The sequence below is a fragment of the Equus asinus genome, chromosome 21 (genome assembly GCF_041296235.1).
Source record: "Equus asinus isolate D_3611 breed Donkey chromosome 21, EquAss-T2T_v2, whole genome shotgun sequence".
NCBI lineage: Eukaryota > Metazoa > Chordata > Mammalia > Perissodactyla > Equidae > Equus > Equus asinus.
This window is the reverse complement of record NC_091810.1, coordinates 57,429,212-57,436,949: the sequence shown is the minus strand read 5'-3', so window position 1 is coordinate 57,436,949 and position 7,738 is coordinate 57,429,212.

Genomic DNA, 7,738 nt, shown 5'->3' with positions numbered 1-7,738 from the left:
TGAAACCTTAGTCAAAGGGACTCTTGATCAAGAAAATCTATGATTTTTAAAAATTTCTTTATAAATTGAACATTTTTCAAGCAATCCATGCAGAATTCTTTTTTTTTTTTAAGAATAGAACATAGAATTTTTTCTACCTAAGATGTGTGTGAATGTGTGTGTATGCTTGTAGATGAAGACCAACTGAGTCTTTGCCTGCTCCTCCTCCTTTTCCTTGTCTCAGCAGCACCTGAGACAGCAGTCTGGAAAATAGTAATAGAATCTCTGATATAGTCCAACATCACTGCATGAACAGGGAGCCCAATCCAAAGACTTCTCTCCAAGTTCAAGCAGGGACTAGAATTCTGAATCTCTCAATGCTCGGTCTAGAGCTCTGTCTGGCTCCCTACCCTCCTCCCATATGGTCTCTGGTATGACCACACGTGCATCATTAAGCCAGTCAAAAGCACCTCAGATGTGGAAAGCACATCAGAGAGAGTTATGGGATTAGATTAGGCAATAGAACAGATTGGGGAAAGGAGAGTGGTGCATGTCAAAAGAAAAAAAGAAAAATATGGAGCAAATATTAAACCCAAAATGTGTTTGCTGTTGATTTTTCCTTCAAATACACCAAATGCTTGTGTTTAGAGATGAGCAAGTCTAAATCCCACCATTTTATCAACTCATTAATCAAAAGGAAAGGTTTCTCATTCTCACAGATGTTGAGGATGAGTTATTCTCGAAGCATGCAGGCCACAGATGACAGGTACTCCATCAGCCTAAAGTATTTTTGGAAGCAGTGGCAGTCAGTGAGAACTGACCTGGTTACTGAAGTCAGTTGGAATGCAAAGCTATTTTGATGGTTACCACAGGAAGCAGCTGCTACTGAAGAAATTATTGACCTGTCTGTTAAGAGTAATCTAATTAGGAACTAGCTATTTGGGCTTATTTAAGTCTCCATATATTAACAAACTAAAGTTCTTATTAAAGCTGTTCTGAGAATAAGGCCAACCCGCCTTTGGAATTTAAAGAAAATACCAAGTTGTCCACACAACTAACTTTTGGTCCATTCTCTGATTGTGTCTCCAAGCTTTAGAATTTTCAAGTTTAGGCTCCACACCTACCACTTCTGATGTATGTGCATTTTATTTTCTAGAAAAGCTCTAAATACTTACTGACATTAATTACCAAAAGTAAATATTTAAAGGAAACAGTCATTGCTGTGATGCTGCATTATAAGAGAGGACAGGGAAATAGAAGTTGGATTCCAGACACTTGATTGCTCCCAATTCTGCCTCAGTGATTGAAGACCTTGGGTAATAGTCATTGAAAGATGGTCAGCAAGTCTTGTTCCAAACTTAACCCATCTGTGTCTGTCAACCAGGACTCAATTATCTTCATCTTTGTTGTTACTCTTACAAAAAGTTAAATCTAAGTTCTTGAGTCTGTCATCTTCCCACTCGGAGCCTATTTATCTTCTGAATGTTCAGATAAATGTAACAAGCAGGGTAATGGCTTCCTGACCCACTCCAAAGGACGTCAGAAATAGAGGACATGGTGAGATGATGGTAGCAGACAGGAGTACTGGAAGGATGAGATGGACATGTGTGAGGATCAATAACTCTGCTCACAGAACTTCTTTTAGTTTGCTAAGGCTGCTGTAACAAAGTACAACAAACTGAGTAGCTTAAATGACAGAAATTTATTGAATCACAGTTCTGGAGATTAGAAGTTTCAGATCAAGAAGTTTGTGATGGCAGGGCTGTGCTCCTCCTGAAGGCACTAGGAAAGGATCTGTGCCAGGCTTCTCTCCTAGATCCTGGTAGTTCCTTAGCTCGTGGCAGTACAGCTTCAATCTTCACATGACTGTCTCCTTATGTATATGTCTGTACCCAAATTTCTGCTTTTATAAGGACATTAGTCATATTGAATTAGAGGCCCACTCTACTCCAGCATGACCTCATCTTAACTTACCTAATGCATTTACAACACCCCTATTTCCAAATAAGGTCACATTCTGAGGCAGTGGGGGTTAGGACTTCAACATATAAATTTTGGGGAGGGGGACACAATTCAACTCATAAAAGACCTCAATAACCTCTGATGATGGAATCACATCACAGAAAAATCCATAATAAACTTGAGCTAAGAAGAGGTTAAATAAGAGGAAAGATGGACTAGTTGGGCTCTGAATTAGGATTTAGATCTGTATTCTTTCTAGCTATGTAACTTCAGGCCCATTGCTTAATGACTCATCATTTTTTCCAAACCTAATTAAGGGGATAATGAAACCTTTTCTTGCTTTAGGCTGATTGGAATCAAAATATATGTGGAAGCCCACTAAAATTTCAAATTCTATTCATGTAGCATATAGTACATTTCATAGTCACTTAGAATTAATATTACAATAATTTATGTAAAAGATAAAAACCTTGCAATCAAGCTTCAGTTATTTCCCATTATTCTTCATACTATAGTTGTCAAATGCATTACAATTTATACTATGTAAATCTGACAAGGTAACGTTACAAATTTCACTTTAAACAGTCATATGTATTTTAAACAACTTAAGAGAAAAAGTCTACTATATTTACCCAAATGTTTACCATTTCTAGTGTTCTTCTTACATCCTTAAAATCTGAGTTTTCCTCTGGTATCATTTTCTTTCATTCTTAAGAACTTTCTTTAGCATTTCTTGTAGATCACATTTGTTGGTGACAAATTCTCTTAGTTTTCTTTTATCTGAAATCTCTTTATTTTGCCAAAATTATTAAAGGATATTTTTGCTGGATATAAAATTTGGGGTTAATAGGTTTTTTACCCCTTTCAGCACTTTAAAAGTGTTTTCCACTGTCATCTGGCCTCTATGGTTTCAGATGACAATACTTCAAATCATTCTCTGTCATTGTAGTATTTTTCTCTGGTTTCTCTCAAGATTTTTCCTTTATCTCTGATTTTCAGCATTTGACTATGACAGGCCTAAGCATGGTTTTGTTTTTGCTTATCCTGTTTACAGTTTTCTGAGATTCCTGAATCTTTAAATTTATGTCTTCCATCAAATTTGGGAAGTTTTCAGCCATTATGGGTGGGTTAGAGTGTTAGGGGCTACACCATCATACCAGAAGCAGGATTTCTAGTGGTTTAGAGCTAAAGACTGGAAAAGCTCTCTGAAGAAGTTATACTGTATGGCATGTGGAAGTCAGAATCCCTGGGAGCTGAGTACAGATATACCAAGGAATCCCAATTAAGACCGTATGTAATTCTACTCTCAAAAGGTGATGACAGCCATCTTCATCAGCAAATATAAAGGGAGTACTGAAAGGACTAGGGGTTTGTATTGAGTGAGTGGGCCCTCACTGAATCTGAGGACGTTCAAAAATACCTAGGAATGCAGAAACTGGTGGGGACATCTAACTGACAGCCTTTGTTTGTTAGTTAAGACTGCCTAGTGGTGCCACTCCACCACAGGGCATGTCCAGTGACTGTGTGAGCCTGCAGGGATCCTGGACATGTGCTGATGTGTGGCTCTGGTCATAGAGACATACAAAGGGTCATCTCTTTTTTTCAGAAGCCTTTACTAGCACAGATCCAGCCTCAAGATTCAGGGTCTTATCCACCTGAGCCATGAGCTACCGGACAGAGGCTTGTATTCACTCTTAAATGCCTCATATACTTCTTCTCTCTCTTCTTTCTCTTGAATTAATAAACTGAACCACATTAACTCTGTGAGAAGTTAATAAGGTGTAATTTTTAGACACAAGGTAGCGCTATCTGAGTAAGGATGATGGCCTTGTTAGGTCAGAAGAAATAGCACTCACACCCAAGCGGATGATGGACTAAATATTTCAAGATGACAACACTCATGCTCCCTCTGATTTTTCAGTGCTTATTGGAAATCCAACAAATCAAGCAAGTTCCTGCTATTAAACTAGACCACCTGTCAGAGAGTCACAGCTTTTCCTCTGCAAATTATTTACCTCAACAGAAAAATCATTGAGGTGTGATCCAGACTCTATAGTTATGATTCATCAAGAATGAGCTTTAGTTAACAGATTAAATGCCACACTGCTTTCGGAAAATTAGGACATTCAACCCATATTCTACTTAGAGTTGTGTGGGTTTTAATGTAGGAAACAGAACAACATTTTCTTCCATCGTCAAAGTGTCTAAGAACTCTAGAAAAGAATTTTTGTTCAAACACACTGTGATTACCAAAGGTGGAGTCTGAGGGCATTTTTATCTATGACCAAAGCATGTGGGACATTAGACCAGAGAATTAGGACATCAGAAACTATAATGAACTTTTGGGTTTTGTGAGACACAGATTCCACCCTGAGAATTTTCAGTTCTAGTAACTGTGCCTAAGTAATTCAGACCTACCTCTCATTAAGAACAACCAGAAAAATAAAAGAAAGAATTTTTAAAGAATCTGTTTGGATGCATCAGAGAACTAACAAGGTAGTGAAGAATTATATGTCCAGGATCTTGGAGGAGAACAGAGCACATACAAGTGACCCCATCATTTGGGGCCACTTTTCCATAGGATTAGCTCCATGGGAGGAAAGGCTATAATTTTCAACTGATCTGATGGCAGTGGGTGAAAGCTGCTCACCCAGTGTCTTTCTCACTCAATTCCCTGCTGATTTCTTTGGAGAACTTCCTATCCACTCCATGTACAACTAGTGGGAATTTCAATCATGACTACCAATAGGGTAGGCATCTGACTCAAGCTGGGGGCAATCAAATAATACGCCACCTAAGAGAACAAAATTAAGAGAAATAATATGGTTGAGAACTGAAATTTGAAGAAGTTCAAATCTTAGAGGTACTAGGAGAAGGGTCCTAGAAAAGGAGTCAGTCAGACAAAATGTGATCAGCAAGATTAGGAGTGGTGGTGTCATGAAACCCAAGAGAAGAGAGTGTTTCGTGAAAATCAGAGAGGTCAACTATGCCAGATGCTACTGAGAGGTCAGGATGACAATTGAAAGGTATTCATTATATATGGCAACATGGAAGTCCTTGGTGATTTTTGATAAGAGAAATTTCAGGAAAGTGGTAGAGGAGAAGCCAGATTAGAGTGGGAAGGAGAGAAACCAGGCAGTGAAGAAATGGAAACATTATGTAGACAATTATTTTGTGGTTTGCTCTGAAGAGGGTAGAATGTATGGCCACATCTGGAGGTAGATAAGGAGTCAAGGGAGTGTTTGTTTTGTTTTCCTTAAGATGAAAGATATTCAGCATGTTTGTATAATCTCTCTGAAGTTGAATCTATTTTTATTTTAAGTGAAACCAGCTTTTGTGCTAGTTTTCAAGCTGTTCTCTGTGTTGCTCTCTACAACCAACTTCTTGCTATCAGATGTTGACAACAATAAGTCTGTAAGTCCTGCATTTGGACATAAATATCTGGAAGCTTTAGAATTGTCATGAGATGGACCCTAGTTCATCTAGTCCAATCACAAGGTGCCTTGCTAAGGTCTTACAGCTGTTTAATGGCAGGATCTCCTCCTTGAAGACTAGTATAGCCAGGCATAGAACTTAAACTTCCTGCTGAATTCAATGGCCTGCAGGGCTCAGCTTCATTCTCAGAGCTGTCATAATTATACATAGAGAGACACAACCCCAAAGCCTCCCTTCACCAGTTTCCCGAGAGTGGATAAGTGTGAGCTTATTCTTTAGACCATCATTATCTTTGGCATATTGATAACATTGACTCTCTGGACGGCAAATCTGGGGATTGGTCTTTTTATAATTGGGCCAAATCTCTGATGTACCTTGTAAGCCCCTAACTAGCCAGTCCTTTGGAATCCTTACCTAGCATGTTTATTTTGGGAAGGGGAGAGTTCAACATTCAATACTCTTATTTCTTAATTAGATAATTGGCCCAATGAGGTTTCCTTCCAGTTCTAAGCACCAACTCAGAATCTAGACAAAGTTGTGGGCTAAAGAGTCAATATATAATGCTTTTTTAGGAGCCCTTTTTGCAGGGAAATGCCAAGGAAGAGCAAAATGAATGAGCAAGCAAAAACAAAATCAAAGGGTAAATTAAGATGAAGTAATCAAAGCATTTGAAGCTTTTTAAAAACTCTTTAAAAAGGGTAAATGGATGAATATCTCAAGCAATGGTCAACATCAGATTCTTCCTAGATGGTTGAATATGTCATATGAAAACTGTATTATAGCACAAGCAAAGTTACAACTTTATTATCTCCTTGAAAACTTAATTTCCAAGTCCCTGTCATGGTCTGAAAACTTTTCAACAGATATAAAACTACTTGAAATAGATTGGTGCCCCCATCCCACACAAGCCACCTGATGCAAGGATAGCTAAGACATTACTAAAACAAGCAGTACTCTCAACAGGATCTTAAACATCTGGCTCAAGACTTAAAAAATCTATGAAACTATCAGATTGCTATTTCTGAAAGTGTTAGGCTACTGACTACATTTGGTGTGCAGGCTGGAGGGTGGGGAGCAGGGAATAATTCTATATTTGAGCAAGGCATCTTCTTGAAATCTTTCTTTTCTTTAGGACTTCCTGTTTTCTTTTGAATTATCAAGGTTATTGAATTTTTTTCCTTAAAAGTTTCCCACTTCAAAGAAAGATGTAAATAAGCATGCATGTGTACACACACACATACACACAGTAGATGAATTTGTTTCTTCCAGAACAATCATTAATGCAAATTTTGGTGAAAGACTGGGGAACATTAAGTTGATAACATTGGACCTGTTTCATCACGGAAGTGGCAGTGATTTGTTCTCCCGGGAATAGGTTCATGTTTAGAGAATGAATTTGCTTTCTCTGCCAGCATCAGCACCATCATCCATGGATTTATTGATGCCTTGTAACTCATTAAGTATTCCTCACAACATAGCTTCTGACTGAGCAACCCATTTCACAGCATGAAGAGTATGACACTTAGCTCTCACCTCTGGAATTCTCTGTACTCATCATCTACCCCATCACTGAGAAGGAGCTGGCCTCTTAAAATAGTTGTATTGTCAACTGGGAAACAAAACCCTGCAGGCTCTGGGTGCTATCCTTCAGAATATGGTATATATTCTCAACCTGCGACTGATATATAGAGCTTGAGAACAAAGTGGTAGTGATGCCTCTCGTTACTAAACTTAATAACCCACTGGCAGAGTTTGTGCTTCCCACTCCAGAACCTTGGGCTCTGTTGATCCAAAGATCTTCATTCTTAAGGGACGAATACTTCACGAGGGGAGATAACGTTGACCCCATTAAATTTGAAGCACAGTCTATCCCCTGGCCAGGTTGGGTTACTCATGCCATTGAAACAACAGGCAAAGCAGTCATTGAAGCAGGGCTACTAACTATCTGGGGTGATTGTCCTGATGAACAAGGGGAAATTTGGTTTCTGCTATGAAATGGTTTGGAAGTAGCCTCCTGCTGAGATTAATTTCTGTGTTGCCTTGTCGTACCCTGTTTGGCTTCTCGGCTTTTCCATCACCTGTGTAGCCAATTTCCTGCATTAAACTCCCTCTGTTTAAAATTTTTAGAGTGGTTCCTTAGGATCTTGATTGATATAATTTTTGGTATCAAGAGTGGTTCCAGGAAAAATCCTTGAAAATGGGATTCTAGGATTGAGTTCTCATCTATTTGAACACAATTTCAGAGTTTTCCTCCTTAACAGATAGAAAATGGGTTACCAGTACCCTTGGTATCCTCCTCTTCTTCCTTTGTAGTGGAATCTCCACATATTATCTGGTCTCATGGCCACCTTGAATAACTGTT